Genomic DNA, 18,466 nt, shown 5'->3' with positions numbered 1-18,466 from the left:
TACTGTGGAGGAGGATTACCTGTAGTGCTTACGGGATGGTTTCCTGGACCAATATGTCGAGGAACCAACCAGAGATCGGGCCATCTTAGACTGGGTATTATGTAATGAGAAAGGATTAATTAGCAATCTTGTTGTACGAGGCCCCTTGGGTCGGAGCGATCATAATATGCTCGAATTCTTAATTAAGATGGAGGATGAAGTAGTTGACTCAGAAACTAGGGTCCTCAATTTAAATAAAGGAAACTACGATGATCTGAGGAGCGAGTTGTGTAGAATTCATTGGGGAATGGCACTCAAAGGGTTGACGGTGGATAGGCAATGGCAAACATTCAAAGACCGAATGGATGAACTACAGAAGTTGTTCATCCCAGTTTGGCATAAAAATAATACAAAAAAGGTGACTGAACCGTGGCTAACAAGGGAAATTAGGGATAGCATAAGATCCAAGGAGAGGACATACAAATTGGCCAGAAAAAGCAATAATCCTGAGGATTGGGAGCAGTTTAGGATTCAACAAAGGAGGACAAAGGGATTAATTAAGAAAGAGAAAATAGAATATGAGAGTAAGCTTGCAGGGATCATAAAAACTGACTGTAAAAGCTTTTATAGATATGTAAAGAGAAAAAGATTGGTGAAGTCAAGCGTAGGTCCTTTGCAGTCAGAATCGGGGGAATTTATAATGGGGAGCAACGAAATGGCAGACCAACTAAAGGAGGACACAAATAACCTCCCAGAGATGCCGGGGAACATAGGGTCTGATGAAAGGGTGGCACTGAAAGAAATCAGTATTTGTAGGGAAATGGTGCTAGGAAAATTGATGGGACTGAAGGCCGATAAATCCCCAGGGCCTGATAATCTACATCCCAGGGTACTTAAGGAAGTGGCCCTGGAAATAATAGATGCATTGCTGGTCATCTTCCAGAACTCGATAGACTCTGGAACAGTACCCATGGATTGGAGGGTAGCTAATGTTACCCCACTATTCAAAAAGGAGGCAGAGAAAAAGCAGGGAATTATAGACCGGTAAGGCCTGACATCGGTAGTGGGGAAAATGCTAGCGTCCATTATAAAAGATGTAATAGCAGAGCACTTGGAAAGCAGTGACAGGATCGGATAAAGTCAACATGGATTTACAAAAGGTAAATCATGCTTGACTAATCTACTGGAATTTTTTGAGCATGTAACTGGTAAAATAGATAAGGGAGAACCAGTGGATGTGGTGTATTTGGACTTTCAGAAGGCTTTCGATAAGGTCCTGCATAAGAGGTTAGCTTGCAAAATTAAGGCACATGGGATTGGGGGCAAGGTATTGACTTGGATAGAGAACTGGTTGGCGGACAGAAAGCAAAGAGTTGGAATAAACGGGTCATTTTCTGAGTGGCAGGCAGTGACTAGTGGGGTACCGCAAGGATCGGTCCTAGGACCCCAGCTGTTCACAATATATATTAATGATCTGGACGAGGGAATTGGATGTAATATCTCCAAATTTGCAGACGATACAAAGTTGGGTGGGAGGGTATGCTGTGAGGAGGATGTCATGAAACTCCAGTACGATTTGGACAGGTTGGGTGATTGGGCAGAAACATGGCAAATGCACTATAATGTGGATAAATGTGAGGTTATCCACTTTGGTGGCAAAAACAGGAAGGCAGATTATTATTTGAATGGCAATAGATTGGGAGAAGGGGAAGTGCCAAGAGACCTGGGTGTTCTTGTGTACCAATCGCTCAAGGTAAGCATGCAGGTGCAGCAGGTGTTTAAGAAGGCAAATTGTATGTTGGCCTTCATAGCAAGCGGGTTCGAGTACAAGAACAAGGATGTCTTGCTGCAGTTGTACAGGGCCTTGGTGAGACCGCACCTTGAGTATTGTGTGCAGTTTTGGTCACCTTACCTGAGGAAGGACTTTCTTGCCATGGAGGGAGTGCAGCGCAGATTCACCAGGCTGATACCTGGGATGGCAGGAATGATGTACGAGGAGAGATTGTGCCAATTGGGCTTACACTCACTGGAGTTTAGAAGATTGAGAGGGGATCTCATCGAAACCTATAAAATTTTGTCAGGTCTGGACAGACTAGATGTAGAAAGGATGTTACTGATGGCCGGGGTGTCCAGAACCAGGGGTCATAGTCTAAGGATAAGGAGTAAGCCATTTTGGACTGAAATGAGGAGGAATTTCTTAAATAGGAGCAGGAGTAGGCCAATCGGCCCCTCGAGCCTGCTCCGCCATTCATTAAGATCATGGCAGATCTGATCCGATCCTAACCGCCAATCTACTATCCCAGAACCATCTCCTGAATCTACCAGGATTAGACACACGAAATAGGAGTAGATTCAGGCTACACGGCCCCTGGGTCCGCTCCGCTACCTACAGGGCCATGTCCGATCCATACCTAGACTCATGTCCATATTCCTGCCTGCTCCCCGTAACCCTTAATTCCCTTTACTTCTAGGAAACTGTCTATTTTTGTTTTAAATTTAAGTAATGATGTACCACCCTCTGAGTAAAGTAGTTCCACCTCATCTCAGTTTTGAAAGAGCAGCCCCTTATTCTAAGACTATGCCCCCTAGTTCTAGTTTCACCCATCATCGGGAACATCCTCCCCGCATCCACCCGATCCAACCCCTTCACAATCTTATATGTTTCGATAAGATCGCTGCTCATTCTTCTGAACTCCAATGAGTAGAGTCCCAATCTACGCAAACTCTCCTCATATTTCCATCCCCTCATCCCCGGGATTAACCGAGTGAACCTTCTTTGTACTGACTCGAGAGCAAGTATGTCTTTCCTTAAGTATGGACACCAAAACTGTATGCAGTATGCCAAGCGCGGTCTCACCAATACCTTGTACAACTGAAGCAATACCTCCATATTTTTAAATTCTATCCCCCTAGCAATGAAAGCCAACATTCCATTGGCCTTCTTAATCACTTGCTGCACCTGCATACTAATCTTTTGTGTTTCGTGCACCAGGACCCTCAGATCCCTTTGTACTTCAGTACTTTCCAGTTTCTTGCCATTAAGATAATAACTTGCTCTACGATTTTTCCTGCCAAAGTGCATAACCTCACACTTTCCAGTATTGTATTCCATCTGCCAAATCTCTGCCCACTTTCTTAGCCTGTCTATGTCCCCTTGCAGGTTTTTTATGTCCTCCTCACTCACTACTTTCCCTCCCATCTTAGTATCATCTGCAAACTTTGATATGTTACACTCGGTCCCGTCCTCCAAATCGTTACTATAGATTGTAAAGAGTTGGGGACCCAGCACTGATGCCTGCAGAACACCACTAGATACTGATTGCCAGTCTGAGAATAAACCATTTATCCCAACTCTCTGCCTTCTGTTAGATAGCCAATCCTCTATCCATGCCAGAATATTACACCCAATCCCGTGATTTTTTATCTTAAGCAATAATCTTTTGTGTGGCACCTTGTCAAATGCCTTTTGGAAGTCTAAATACACTACGTCCACTGGTTCCCCTTTATCCACCCTATATGTTACTTCCTCAAAGAACTCCAGGAAATTTGTCAAACATGACTTCCCCTTCATAAAACCATGCTGACGTTGTCCTATTAAATTATGATTTTCCAAATGTCCTGTTACTGTCTCCTTAATAATGGACTCCAAAATTTTACCTACCACAGATGTTAGGCTAACTGGTGGTGAACCTGTGGAATTCTCTGCCACAGAGGGCGGTGGAGGCCAATTCATTAAATATATTCAAGAAAGAGTTGGATATATTTCTTGAGCCTAAACGGATCAAGGGATATGGGGAGAAGGCAGGGACAGGGTACTGAATTTAGATGATCAGCCATGATCTCATTGAATTGCGGAGCAGATTCGAAGGGCCGAATGGCCTATTCCTGCTCCTATCTTCTATGTTTCTATGTTTCTATGTTACATTATAAGTCAATGAGTTGTTGACAAAACATTATAATCAATTATATAATTGCCCTGTATTATTAATGAATTTGTGTTTCCACCAACACATATACACACCTCCCTAGTGACTGCACCTTGATGTGCTGGGAGTGCTTGCGTGCTACCCTGACCCTGAAAGCCATGAGTACAACGAAATGAATAAAGCATTTGAAGTCATGAAGGAAAATAGCACAGAATTAAGGTGAATTGAATACCAAAAGGCATCCCTGGAGATGAAAGAATAGAGAGCCATATATCCAAGATTACTGACAGCAATGTTAGGTGGCTCAGTAAGTAGTGTAGATGAATTCAATACCATACGCATGCCTGGAATGTTAAAAGGGCATAAAGGTGGCACTGAAAATTTTCGAGTTGAATATGACAACAGAATGGAAGGGCAATAATTTGCTTTATTTATTTGCATTAAGGGAAAAAGTGAAACGATGAATGAAGTGGGGCCAGTGGAAATGTGATTGGGTGAGGGCCTGATTACTGATGCTACATACACATAATAACTGATGCTACATATACATGATCACTGATGCTACATACACATGATAACTGATGCTGCATACACATGATAACTGATGCTGCATACACATAATAACTGATGCTACATACACATAATAACTGATGCTACATATACATGATCACTGATGCTACATACACATGATAACTGATGCTGCATACACATGATCACTGATGCTACATACACATGATAACTGATGCTACATACACATGAGAACTGATGCTACATACACATGATAGCTGATGCTACACACACATGATAATTGATTTACATATACATGATAACTCATTCTACATACACATGATAACTGATGCTACATACAAATGATAACTGATGCTAAATACACATGATATCTGATGCTCCTTACACATGATAACTGATGCTCCATACACATGACAACTGATGCTACATACAGATGATAACTGATGCTAAATACACATGGTAACATGCTTCATACACATGATAACTGATGTAAATGCACAGGATAACTGATGCTACATACACACGATAACTGATTCGACACAGCTGCAAAAGTGTAAATAAGTGATTTGCCTTAGTTTCTGCAAAAGATGGCTAAGGTAAATTATTTGAACTGGAAATGGGAGCCAGAAGGTTTTTTAGAGGTAAGTTGTGACACTATTCACATTACCATCAGCATGGTTGACGAACCGCTGTGCAATGTTAAGATGATTAACAAAGACTGCCTACTTCCACCTCCGTAACCTCACTCATCTCCGCCCTTGCCTCATTTCATCCAATGCTGAAACCCTCATCCATGCCTTTGTTACCTCTAGACTTGACTATTCCAATGCACTCCTCCTTGGCCTCCCACATTCCACCCTACATAATCTTGAGGTCATCCAAAACTTGGCTGCCCGTAACTCGCACCAAGCCCCATTCGCCCATCACCCCTGTGCCTGCTGACCTACATTGGCTCCCGTTTAAGCAGTGCCTCAATTTCAAAATTCTCATCCTTGTTTACAAATCCCTCCATGACCTCGCCCCTTCCTATCTGTGTAATCTCCACCAGCCCCAAACCCCCCGAGCTATCTGTGCTCCTCTAATTCTGCCCTCTTGAGGATCGTTGATTATAATAGCTCAAACTTTGGTGGCCAAGCCTTTTGTTGCCTAGGCCCTAAGCTCTGGAATTCCCTGCCTAAACCTGTCCATCTCGCTACCACTCTTTCCTCCTTTAAGACGTTTTAAAACTTACCTGTTTGAGCAAGCTTATGGTCACATGCCTTAATTTATCCTCATGCGGATCGGTGTCAAATATTTGTCTTAAAATACTCCCGTGCAACGCCTTGGGACGTTTTACGATGTTAAATGCGCTATATAAATATAAGTTGTTGTTGAATCAATCTCAGGGGCCGGGGAAGATTCATTCGAGGATCGTTGTGGAGCTGAACGAGAAATTTGAAGGAACTCTGGCCTAAATCTGGGAGAAACATTTGAATGCTGGAGAGGTGCCGGGGACTGGAGAAAGGCAGATGCTATATCTATTTTTTTAAAGAAAAAATGTAGCAAAGGTAAAAGGAAACTACAGAGCAGTGAGTTAGAGGTCCATTGTTGGTAAAGTCATGGAAACCCTGATTAACAATAAGATTAAGGAGCATCTGGATAGAAATATCATCTTAAAATCAAACCGGTAGCTGTTCTTGAAGGGGTGGCCTTGCCAATCTAGTTCACTAGTTCTCTTTGAGAGTGTGACAAAGGAGCTGGACAGGGGCTAGGCAGAGGGTGAGGTGGACTTGTCTTCAGTCAGGCCTTTTATACACATCCGCTGGAAAGGATGGTACTGGAAAGAAAGTTCGTGAGAATCAGTAAGAATATTTTAGAAGGGATTGATAATTAGTACACTTATAGATCCCAGATGGTGGCGATAGAGGGATTGCCTGGGAGAATGTTACCACTGGGGTCCCACAGAGATCTGGTCTGTAACTTTTTTTTCACTATCTTTATAAATGACTTGGAACTAGGAGTCATAAGAACAATGGCAACACTTTTAGATGAAACAAAGCTGGTGAAGGTGGCCGACTGCAAAGCTGAAGAGGATAAGCTGCAGGAGGAGTTAAATACCTGGGAATTGGGCAGACAGGCGACAGAAGTCATTCAAAGTAGAGAAAGACAAACTGCGTCACATGGAGACAAGGAATCCAGGAAGGGACAATCACTTAAATGGAAATATGTTAATCTCTATAGAAAATGAAAGAAATTTGGGGGTCTTATTGACGGTAAATTGAAGCTTAGGCAACAATGAGTAAATCAAATCAGGCTTTGGACTGGATTAAAGGGTCAATATTAAGCCGAGATAGCGAGTCAATCATGCCACACTTTATAAATCATTGGTACAACTGGGCTCAGATTACCGTGTACAGCTCTGGACACCACAGGGTTTTGCAGCTAGTGAAAAGACATGGAAGACCAGAATTACTGAAGGATGGATGCATTGGATTGTGAGGAGCAATTGTGTAAATTGAGCAAGTTCTCACTGGAAAAGAGAATGTCGAGAGGTGATATGAATGCTGTTTTTAGGACTCTAAAGGGACCAGATAATGTAGAGCATGATAAGTTATTTCACATTGTCCAGGCGGCAGAACCAAAGGACACGGCCTCACTTGAAGGGGTTCAATTTGAACCCAATCTGCTGGAACAGTATTTCAGTGAGTGAGTGGTCAATCTATGGACAGGCTGCCTAGGGAGACGGTGGAAGCTGTTAGTGTTGATTCATTCAAATGCAAATTAGATAAACATCATTCCTGGAATAACACTTGGGCATACAGAATGTGAGTAATTAGAGACATGACATGTGGAAAGTGTAGCATGCTTGGAAAGAAGAGGTGACTTTGGCCCTATGGCGATCAAAGCTCTCCACCACTGCACTTTAAACAGAATCATAGAATGGTTACAGCACAGAATGTGGCCAATCGGCACATCACGCCCTTGCCGGCTCTCTGAAGGAGCACTTCAACTCATCCCACTCCCCCACCCTTTCCCCGTAGCCCTGCAATTTTTTTCCCTTATCCAATTCCCTTTTGAAAGCTACGGTTGAATCTGCCTCCACCACCCTTTCACGCATTGCATTCCAGATCCTAACCAATGTTTTTCCACATGTCGCCTTTGGTTCTTCTGCCAATCAACTTAAAAGTGTTTCCTCTGGTTCTCGACTCTTCCGCCAACGGGAACATTTTCTCTCTATCTCCTCTGTCTAGACCCCACATGATTTTGATCACCACTATAAAATCTCCTCTCAACCTACTCTGCTCTAAGGAAAACAACCCCAGCTTGTCCAGTCTGTCCAGTAACCGAAGTCACTCATTCTTGGAACCATTCTTCTAAACATTTTCTGCACCCTCTCTAAGGCCTTCACATCCTTCCTAAAGTCCATTGCCCAGAATTGGACACACTACTCCAGTTGAGGCCGAACCAGTGTTTTATAAAGTTTCATCATAACTTCCTTACTTTCGTACTCAGTGCCTCTATTTATAAAGCCCAGGATGCAGTATGCTTTTTTAACCACTTTCTTTACCTACCGTGCCACCTTCAACGATTTGTGCACATATACCAACTTGTCTCTCTGTTAATGCACACCCTTTAGGAGTGTACCCTTTAGTTTATATTGTCTCTCCTCGTTCTTCCTACCAATATGCATCACTTCGCACTTTTCTGCATTAAATTTCATCTGCCACGTGTCCGCCAATTCCACCAGCCTGTCTATGTCCTCTTGAAGTCTATCACTATTATCCTCACTGTCCACTATATTTCTAAATATTGTGTCATCTGCACATTTTAAATTTTGCCCTTCACACCCAAGTCTATGCCATTAACATATATCAAGAAAAGCAGTGTTCCTAGTACTGACCCTTGGGGAACACCACTGTATACATTCCTCCCGCCCAAAAAAAAACATACACCAGTACTCTCTGTTTCCTGTCACTTTGCCAATTTGGTATCCATGCTGCCACTATCCTCTTTATTCCAAGGGATCCAGCTTTGCTGGAAAACCGATTATGTGGCACTCTATCAAACACCTTTTGGAAGTCCACGTAAACCACATCAACAGCATTGCCCTCATCAACCCTTTCTGTTACCTAACCAAAAAGCCTGGCTCATCTCTGGGTCTGTTGTAGACTAATTGATAGAGATTGATTGCTGTGAATAGTCAACAGCTCTTATCGTTGTATCACAGGACTACCAGGATGATTGAAATTGAACTAGACTGGAGTGCATAGTCAATAGTGAAGATGATAATCTCAGTTAATTTGATAAGTTTCCTACTTTTATGATTTTGGTGATTATTCGTTAGATTAATTTTATTTTGTATAATTACACTGGGGGTGTCATCATAATTGGCCACTGAAAAGAGTAAAAAGTGAACTGGATGGACCTTTGTCTTTATCCTCCAGCAATTCCTCTGCTCCTGTGTTTATGGACACAGGAGTGCAGCTGTGGGGTGGGGCCCAGTGAGCGGAGAACAATGCGTGGGGACAGCGCGTGCTCCCATTTCAGAGCATATCCGATCCTCAAGATCCAAACCATTCCCAGGAGGGATGTTGGGTCCCTTCATTAAACAGTTTAGCTTGATATACAATCACAGATCAGAGGGCAGACTCCGCATAAATGTAGAGATACTCCAGGGCCCTCGTCCTGAGTCAGCACCAACAAGAGAACTGGAAACTAACTGAGAACGGGTTACAACACTGAATTATGTGATGATGCAGTGTTCCTCATAAATTCTTAAATTCTCATTGGGTAAGGGTCTTAGAATGGATGACTGTGTATCTGGGAGCGGAAGCCGTGGCTGACACAGAAAAGAAGAGCATAGCATGTAATATAAGGTAAAATCCATGCTATACTTTACTATTTTCATCATTTAAATAATTTAGCAATTAGACTCAGTGGATATTGCACCCCATTCTTTATGTCCTCTCTGAATTTACTCTGGGTTCCTGCATAAATTAATGGTTTGATGCAGGAACTCAAATGTTGAAGCATATATCTACTATCCTCCAGAATAACATTTGATTCCTTGAAACTAGAACCTGAGAAATATGGAACGCTCACAATCTGGACAAAGAAGATTGTTAAAAGATACAATAAATATAACATGATGAAACTGCCCAAGATACGGCAGAGTAAGACTGTGGACTTTCTCCGGCTCTTCACCTTTGGGTCACTCTGATTCTCCCCATTGCTGTGAGCCCGGAGTCTCCTGCGAATTCTAATGGCCGCTCGAATGTATCTGACGGCCAGAGCATTGAGCAGCAACATCAGAATGAAACGGAGGCACTGGTGAATCCAGTAAAATGCGGCTCATGCAGGTGAGGTATAAAATCATACTTCTAACTGGCAGAACCTAGATACATCGTTAATTTTCAAAAAGGCTCATACATAATGTACCAGGGGATGTTTCTAACACAGCTCATTGGACAGGCCGTTCCTAGAGCACCTGCCACCGTTTTCTCGGTGCAATATTTTGTTTTCAGCTTCTGGCAACAAATGGCTACAAATCGATCAAAGGTGAAAGCAACCAGTACCCAGACAGAACTGTCTATAATTCTATAAATTAGCACAAGCTTGAGATTCCAGACCGGATAGTTCGACAGGGAACTGAATGGGAAATAAATACCTACAATCCGGTTCAATATCACAGCCGTGATAATGCCCAGGAGATCCGTCCCCGCCATGGACACCAGGTAATAAGTGATACATCTGGAGAGACTGCATCTTTCTCGGGACGGGATCACAATCACTGCCAAATTAGCTCTAAAACAGAGAGACAGACAGTCAGTGAATAAGTGATTGGGAGAGAGAAAGAGTGCAGAGACAATGCCGGAAATACTCGCGCCTGCATCTGTGAAGAGAGAACAGAGTTAGAGTTTCTGGTCGGTGACCTTCCGTTCCACCGGAGAAAGGCCCCTCTCATAATGCAGTGCTCCCTCAGCACTGCACTGCACTTTCAGGATAAACTATGGGCTTAGTACTAGACTGGACATTCAAATTACAACACTGAGACTCAGATCCGAGAGATGCCATCAGTTATGCGCCCTCACTCAATGAGGAATAAAGAACGAGGACGAGAACAGTACGAGACATTGGCAGGTCACAGGAGCAGTAATACAGTATCTACACCGATTTAACAGAGAGATGTCGTTCACAGTGTAACATGCGGTACACAATAGAACTACATGTACATTGTGATAACAGTGTGATAATTCACCCGCAATGACAGTGTCAGTATTCTTCTTATCATGTCCACGGACAGTCTATACACAGCCCAGCCAGAACTGGACACATTTTTTGCGCCTTGTTGTTGGATTCGGCAAGATCTGCAACAGTGCAGGGTTCCTCTAACGATGGGCATTGCAGGAGATGTTGCATAGTCTGTGCCTCAGTTCCACATTCACAAGTTGTCGGGCTGGTTGAATATCCCCATTTGCTTGGTTACACCTCTGAGCAACCTACACCGGTCCTAAGTCTGTTAAGGCACTTCCAGATTGCCCAGTTGCAATTTGCTCCTGGGGGAAGGCTTGTGTCAGTAACACAATAGAACTACGTGTAGACCATGATAACAGTGAGATAATTCACCCACAGTGACAGTGTCAGTAACACAATAGAACTATATACACAGTGATTACAGTGTGATAATTCACCCACAGTGACAGTGTAATAACACAATAGAACTACATGTACACAGTGATAACAGTGTGATAATTCAACGACAGTGAGAGTGGCAGAAACACAATAGAACTACATGTACACAGTGATAACAGTGTGATAATTCACCCACAGTGACAGTGTCAGTAACAGAATAGTACTTCAAGTACACATTGATAACAGTGTGATAATTCACCCACAGTGCCAGTGCCAGTAACACAGTAGAACTCCATGCACACAATGAAAGTGATAATACTGTGATAAGTCACCCACAGTAATATACCAATAATGCAATTGGAAATATTTGCACACCATCATTATTTCACTGAAACAGCTCTTATCAATTTCACAAATGACATTCTATGTGTCTCTGATCGTGGTAAACTATCCTTCCTCATCCTTCTCGACCTGACTGCAGCCTTTGACCCGGGTGACCACACCATCCTCCTCCAACGCCTCTCCTCCATCGCCCAGCTGGGTGGAACTACCCTCATAGCCAGAGAATCACCTGCAATGGCTTCTCTTCCCGCTCCCGCACCCTTACCTCTGGAATCCCTGATGGATCTATCCTTTATTTCCTCCTATTTCTCATCTTCATGCTGCCCCTCAGTGATATCATCTGAAAGCACAATGTCAGGTTCCACGTATATGCTGACGACACCCAGTTCAACCTCAGCATGACCGCTCTCGACCCCTCCACTGTCTCTGATTTGTCACACTGCTTGTCCGACATCCAGCACTGGATCAGCAGAAATTTCCTTCAACTAAAAATTGGTAGTCCGAAGCCATTGCATTCGGTTCCGCCACAAACACTGTTCCCGAGCCACTGACTCCATCCCTCTCCCAGGCAGCATGACAAATCAGAGGCAGTGGAGGGGTCGAGTGAGGTGGTGCCGAGGTAGAGCTGGTTGTCATCAGCGTGTACGTGGAACCTGACGCTGTGTTTTTGGATGATATCTCCGAGTGGCAGCATGAGGCTGAACCAGGCCGTTTGCAAACTTGGTGTCCTATTTGCCCCTAAACTGAGCTTCCAAACACATATTCGCTCCATCATCAAGGCCGCCGACTTCCACTTCAGTAACATCGCCTGTTTCCATCCCTGCCTCAGCTCATCAGCTGTTGCAACCCTCATCCATGCCTTTGTTGCCTCTAGGCGTGACTATTCCACTGCTGTCCAGGCTGGCACCTCATCTTCCACCCTCCATAAACGTGAGTTCATCCAAATCTCTGCTGCCCACAGCCTAACACGCATCAAGTCTCTTCCACCCATCGCCCATGTGCTCGCTGACTTCCATTAGCTCAGAGTCCAGCAGCGCCTCGATTTTTAATTCTCATCCTTGTTTGCAAACCGCTGCATAGCTTCACTCTTCCCTATTTCTGTAACCTCCCCAACCCTACATTACTCCGAGAGATTTCCCTCCATCTCCTTCTTTAAAACGCTCCTTAAAACTTACCTTTTTCCCAAGCTTTTGTTTTGCGAACATCTCATTATGCGGCTCGGCGTCAAATTTTCTTTGACAACGTTCCTGTGAATTATTTTAATACTTCAAAGGCACTATATAAATGCAGGTTGTTATTGTTGATAATACGGCGCCCAGTACATCGCCAATAAAATAATAGGAAATACATGCACAAAAGCAAAACACTGCGGATGCTGGAAATCTGAAATAGAAACCAAAAATGCTGGAAATACCCAGCACTTGAGGCAGCATCAGTGGAGGGCGAAACAGAGTTAACATTTCAGGTCGATGAATTTTATCATAAATTGATAAAGTTAGAGATTTAACTGTTTTTAAGCAAGTGTAGGGGCAGGGAAAGGGGTGAGGGGAGGAAAGAACAAAAGGGAAGGTCCGTGATAGGGTGGAAGGCAGGAGAGATTAAAAGACAAAAGGGATGATGATGGAAAGCAAAAAAGGGGTGCTAATGGGAAAAGTACAGAAACAAAATATGGGTCTAGAGGAGGCGTAAAAGGGAATGGCAGAATCATTACCAACAGCTGTTGTCAGAAAAAAACGGGAGCAGTGCTTATGATCTGAAATTGTTGAACTCAGTTTTGAGGCCAAAAGTTTGTAAAGTGCCTAATCAAAAGATAAGGTGCTGTTTCTCGAACTTCCGTTGAGCTCCATTTTAAAAGTTTTGGAGGCCGAGGGCAGAGAGGTCAGATTGGGAGAGGGATGGAGAATTAAACTAAAAATCTCAGAATCACAATTGAGGATTAAATGCAGGAGATCAGAAATGCAATCACCTGATCTGTGTTTGGAATCCCCAGTGCAGAGGAGACCGTATCGTGAGCAGCGAATACAGTATACTAAATTGCAAGAAGTACAAGTAAAGATATCCACAACGTTATAACCGTGTGATATACCACTCACAGTCTTCTTCTTATCCTCGCTACACACTGTTCCCTTTGGGGAACAGTATGAAGTAGTGGAAGGATTTCTGGCCGCATTAAACGCTCCTTCTGTGACCGTAACCATCTTCAAACCAGCCATTAGGGTGGTTAGTCCTATGGCGGGAGGGTTTTAGGGGCTCCCAGAACCCATACGAGGGGGGGGCACCCACACCCACGGACGCGAGTATCCTGCTGGATGTCAACCCAGAATTTAGAGCCGGAGCTCCGACTCTACTCGCCGAGACTGTCTGGAGCAGGGTTCGAAACCCTACACCTTCTGGCCCAGCGGCGGGGATACTTACCGGTATGCCAAAGGCCAACTCCACCACTCACAGTGAAACATCAATAACACAATAGGAAATATATGCACACAGTTATAATAGTGTGATAATACTACTCACATTAAAATACCCATAACACAATAGGAAATATATGTACACAGTTATAATAGTGTGATAATACTACTCACATTCAAATACCCATAACACAATAGGAAATATATGTACACAGTAGTAACAGTGTGATAATATTACACACATTGAAACACCAATAACAAAATAGAATAAATATGTACACAGTTATAATAGTGTGATACCACCCACAGTGAAATATCAAGAACACAATAGGAAATATATGTACACAGCTATAACAGTGTGATAATATCAATCAGTGAAATACCAATAACACAATAGGAATTATATGTACACCGTTATAATAGTGTGACAATACCAGTCACAGTAAAATACCAATAACACAATAACAACAGTGCCCAGGGCCGCAAACACTGCTTCCAGTGATTTACTTTTACTTCTTGTAATTTAGAATAATGTATTCGCTGCTCACATAGAAACATAGAAGATAGGAGACATAGAATATAGGAGCAGGAGTAGACCATTCGGCCCCTCGAGCCATTCAATGTGATCATGACTGTTCATCCAAATTCAGTACCCTGTCCCTGCTTTCTCCCCATATCCCTTTAGCCTTAAGAAATATATCCAACTCCTTCTTGAATATAGTTAATGAATTGGCCTCTACTGCCTTCTGTGGTAGAGAATTCCACAGGTTCACCACTCTCTGGGTGAATAAATTCCTCCTCATTTCTGTCCTAAATGGCTTAACCCTTATCCTTAGTCTGTGACCCCTGATTCTTGACTCCCCGACCATCGGGAGCATCCTTCCTGCATCTAGTCTGTCCAGTCCTGTCAGAATATTTAAGTTTCAATGAGATCCCCTCTTATTCTTCTAAACTCCAGCGAGTATAAGCCCAATCGACCCAATCTCTCTTCATACGTCATTCCTGCCATCCCAGGTATCAGCCTGGTGAATCTTCGCTGAACTCCTTCCATGGCAAGAACATCCTTCCTCAGATAAGGCGACCAAAACTGCACACAATACTCAAGATGTGGTCTCACCAAGGCCCGGTACAACTGCAGCAAGACATCCTTGTTCCTGTACTCAATCCCTCTCGCTACGAAGGCCAACATACCATTTGCCTTCTTAACTGCCTGCTGCACCTGCAGGCTTACTTTCAGCGACTGGTGCACAATGTCACCCAGGTCTCGTTGCAATTCCCCTTCTCCCAATCAATTGCCATTCAGATAATAATCTGCCTTCCTGCTTTTGACACCAAAGTGGATAACCTCGCATTTATCCACGTTATATTGCATCTGCCATGCTTCTGCCCAATCACCCAGCCTGTACAAATCATCCTGTAGTTTCTCAGCATCCTCCTCACAGCAGACACGCCCACCCAGCTTTGTGTCATCTTCAAACTTGGAGATATGAGCCCAGAAATCCGGGTCTCCACGGGTGAGTATGCACGGAGTACTCACCCGTAGGCTGAATGGAAGTGCCGGTTTCCTGCATGCATGGCGCATGTGCAGGAAACCAGCATTTCCAATCCTCTGAAATAAGGGGTTCAGTGGTTGAACGCGCATGCAGGGGAGGCTGCGTGTGCGCTTTGAACTTCGTTTCTTTTACAGGTTTTCACGCAAGGTTAAGCCTGCAGGATTTACACATTTAAAAAGCAGGCGTAAGGCCTGCTTTTTGCTAGGTAAGTGGTCAATTTATTAAAATTTAATCATTTTTTCCACAGGTTTATTAGTTTTAAATACTTTAAAGCAAGGTAAGTTTATTTTAGGCCCGTTATAACGTAAAAGTATTTTTTTCAAAAATTTAAGTTATTGTTTAAAATAGTTATTTAATGTCATTTATAGTTTATTTAACAAGTGCGATAGTTTTTAAAATTTATTTGTAGTTTTAATGATATTCTGGGGCCCATATTATTCATAAGTCTGACAGGAAGTCCTGTCAGACTTATGAATGGAGCATCCCCTGCTCCGATTGGCTGCCCATGGCTCACGTGATCCCAGGGGACGCATCGCACTAACTACGCCCCTGGGACACGCAAGCACAGTGCGCCGGCACCTGGGCCAGGCCCTGGAGAGGAATTCCACGTGAGCCCAGAGCTCAACGGCCGGCCCGCAAGGTAAGTGCAGTTCGGGGGCTTTCACCCGCGGGAAGCCCCCGACCCGAATTTCTGGGCCATTACCTCTAGTTCCCTTGTCTAGATCATTAATATATATTGTGAAAAGCTGGGGTCCAAGGACCGATCGCTGAGATACCCCACTTGTCACCGCCTGCCACTCGGAAAAAGACCCGTTTACTCCAACTCTTTGCTTTCTGTCTGCCAACCAGTTCTCTATCCAAGTCAATACCTTGCCCCCAATCCCATGTGCCTTAACTTTGCACGCGAATCTCTTATGCGGGACCTTATTGAAAGCCTTTTGAAAGTTCAAATACACCACAGCCACTGGTTCTCCCATGTTGACTTTGTCCAATCCTGTCACTGTTTTCCAAGTGTTCTGCTATTACATCTTTTATTACATCTTTCACAATGCGGTATCCTCTACATTGGGGAAACCAAATGCAGATTGGGTGACCGCTTTGTGGAGAATCTCAGTTCAGTCCTTAAGGGTGACCCCGAGCTTCTGGTCGCCTGTCACTTTAATTCTCCACTCCACTCCCACTCTGATCTCTCTGTGCTCGGCCTCTTACATTGTCCCAATGAAGCTCAATGTAAGCTCGAGGAACAGCAGCTCATCTTTCGATTAGGCACTTTACAGCCTTCTGGACCCAGCATCGAGTTCAACAATTGCAAACCATAACCTCGGCTCCATCATTTTTTCTCTCTTTCACATGGCAGCTGTTGATCACCTGCCAATGCCATTTACACTTCATCCAGATTCATCTTTTATTACTTAATTTGTCCCATTACCATCTCCTTTTGCCTTGCATCATCGTCCCTTTTATCTCTTAATCTCTCCTGCCTTCCAGCCTATCACAGGCATTCCCTGTTGTTGTTTCCTCTCCTTCTCCCTCTCCCTGAGCTTAAAAATCTGATACACCTCCAACATTTTCCAGTTCTGACGAAGGATCATCGACCTGAAAAGTTAACTGTGTTTCTTTCTCTACAGTTGGTGTCTGACCTGAGTATTTCCAGCACTTTCTGTTTTAATTTAGGAAATATATGTACACAGATATAATAGTGATGATAACACGACTCACAATGAAATACCAATAAGACAATAGGAAATATATGGACACAGATATAACAGTGTGATAATACTACTCAGAGTGACATATCAATAACACAATAAGAAAGATATGTGCACATTTATAAGAGTGTGACACCACTCACATTGAAATATCAATAGCACAATTGGAAATATATGGACACAGTTATAATAGTGTGATAATACCACTCAGTGAAATACAAATAACACAATAGGAAATATATGGACACAGTTATAATAGTGTGATAATACCACTCACAGTGAAATAACAATGAACACAATAGGAAATATATGGACACATTTATAATATTGTGATAATACCATTCACAGTGCAGCAACATATGCTGTTGAATTTCAATAAAACCTCACTCGGATCAAATGGACTGGTACGGCTGAAGAGGCGGCTCTGTGGAAAACGCATTAAAATAAATATTGGAGAACCAGGCACTCAAATTAGGCGGTGATTCCGTTAAAGAGAAGACATGCTTCCATTAAAGGGGATAAAATATATCGTGACTCAGTGGAAATGACACAGTTAAAGGGGAGAAGCATTCCCGGTAAATAGGAGCAGTGATACAGTTAACCAATGATACCCATAACTAGTATCTAACTCCAATACTTTACCTGGAACCCCGATAGCTGCAATGACAGTATAGTAACGGGGAAACACCTGACCTTTTGGTATCCCGTGCATTTCTCTCAGAAGCTCTGCACTCCACTCACAGGTTCTCACATTTATCCCTGATGTCAGGCTCCAGGGCGATAATCAGATGGCTTGATCATTTATATTAATTACACTAATTGAAACAAACAGATTAGTGAAGCCGCTGCCAGAATGGTGTTGATGTTTTGATGGAATAGAATGTCTTTCAATAACACTGACCCGGCTCTAAAGTGCAAGAACCAGAGATTACTGTATGGTCCTTCTGAGATTTCTTCAAATAATAAAATAAGACGCTGAATAAGTGGTTGCCAAGGTGAACGTTAGCATTGTACACGAGAACTTCAGGGGTTTAAACTCCTAAATGCTGCATTCAAAGGTCTCAGCACAACGTCTAATTGCCCAGAGGAACGCTGGTCCTGCAGCCGAAAAACCGTCGAAGTTCTCGCTGCTGGTCTTTATCCAGCTCCAGTCCATGTAAGCTTTCTCCAAATTCCTTTGGGAGTGTGCTCCCACTGTCTGTGCATACATTATGGACAGCTTCATTTAAGCAAGATTAATTACAGTGTGGCCAGGTCCTGTTCAGCACAGTAACATTCAGTTTGGACAGGTCCAGTTCAACACGGTTACATTCAGTGTGGACAAGCCCTGTTCAGCACAGTTACATTCAGTTTGCACAGTTCTAGTACAGCACAGTTACATTCAACGTGGAGAGGCCCTGTTCAGCACA

General features: G+C 43.3%; 1 long non-coding RNA gene across 1 annotated transcript; it reads right to left on the bottom strand.

Annotated features, from left to right (window-relative positions):
- Positions 1–4,318: 4,318 nt before the first annotated feature.
- On the bottom strand, positions 4,319–11,008 carry LOC147119703 (uncharacterized). The gene is made up of 2 exons (XR_015078063.1): positions 10,081–11,008; positions 4,319–6,249 (listed from the first exon to the last, which is right to left on the bottom strand). It is a non-coding gene; the product is annotated as an uncharacterized LOC147119703 (long non-coding RNA).
- Between the last annotated feature and the right edge of the window lie 7,458 nt (positions 11,009–18,466).

The sequence above is a fragment of the Somniosus microcephalus genome, chromosome 4 (assembly GCF_052327205.1).
Source record: "Somniosus microcephalus isolate GS21.2 chromosome 4, FLI_Smic_1.0, whole genome shotgun sequence".
In the NCBI taxonomy this organism is placed as follows: Eukaryota; Metazoa; Chordata; class Chondrichthyes; order Squaliformes; family Somniosidae; genus Somniosus; species Somniosus microcephalus.
The sequence above is the reverse complement of the archived record's forward strand: the minus strand, read 5'-3'. Positions and strand labels throughout refer to the sequence as shown.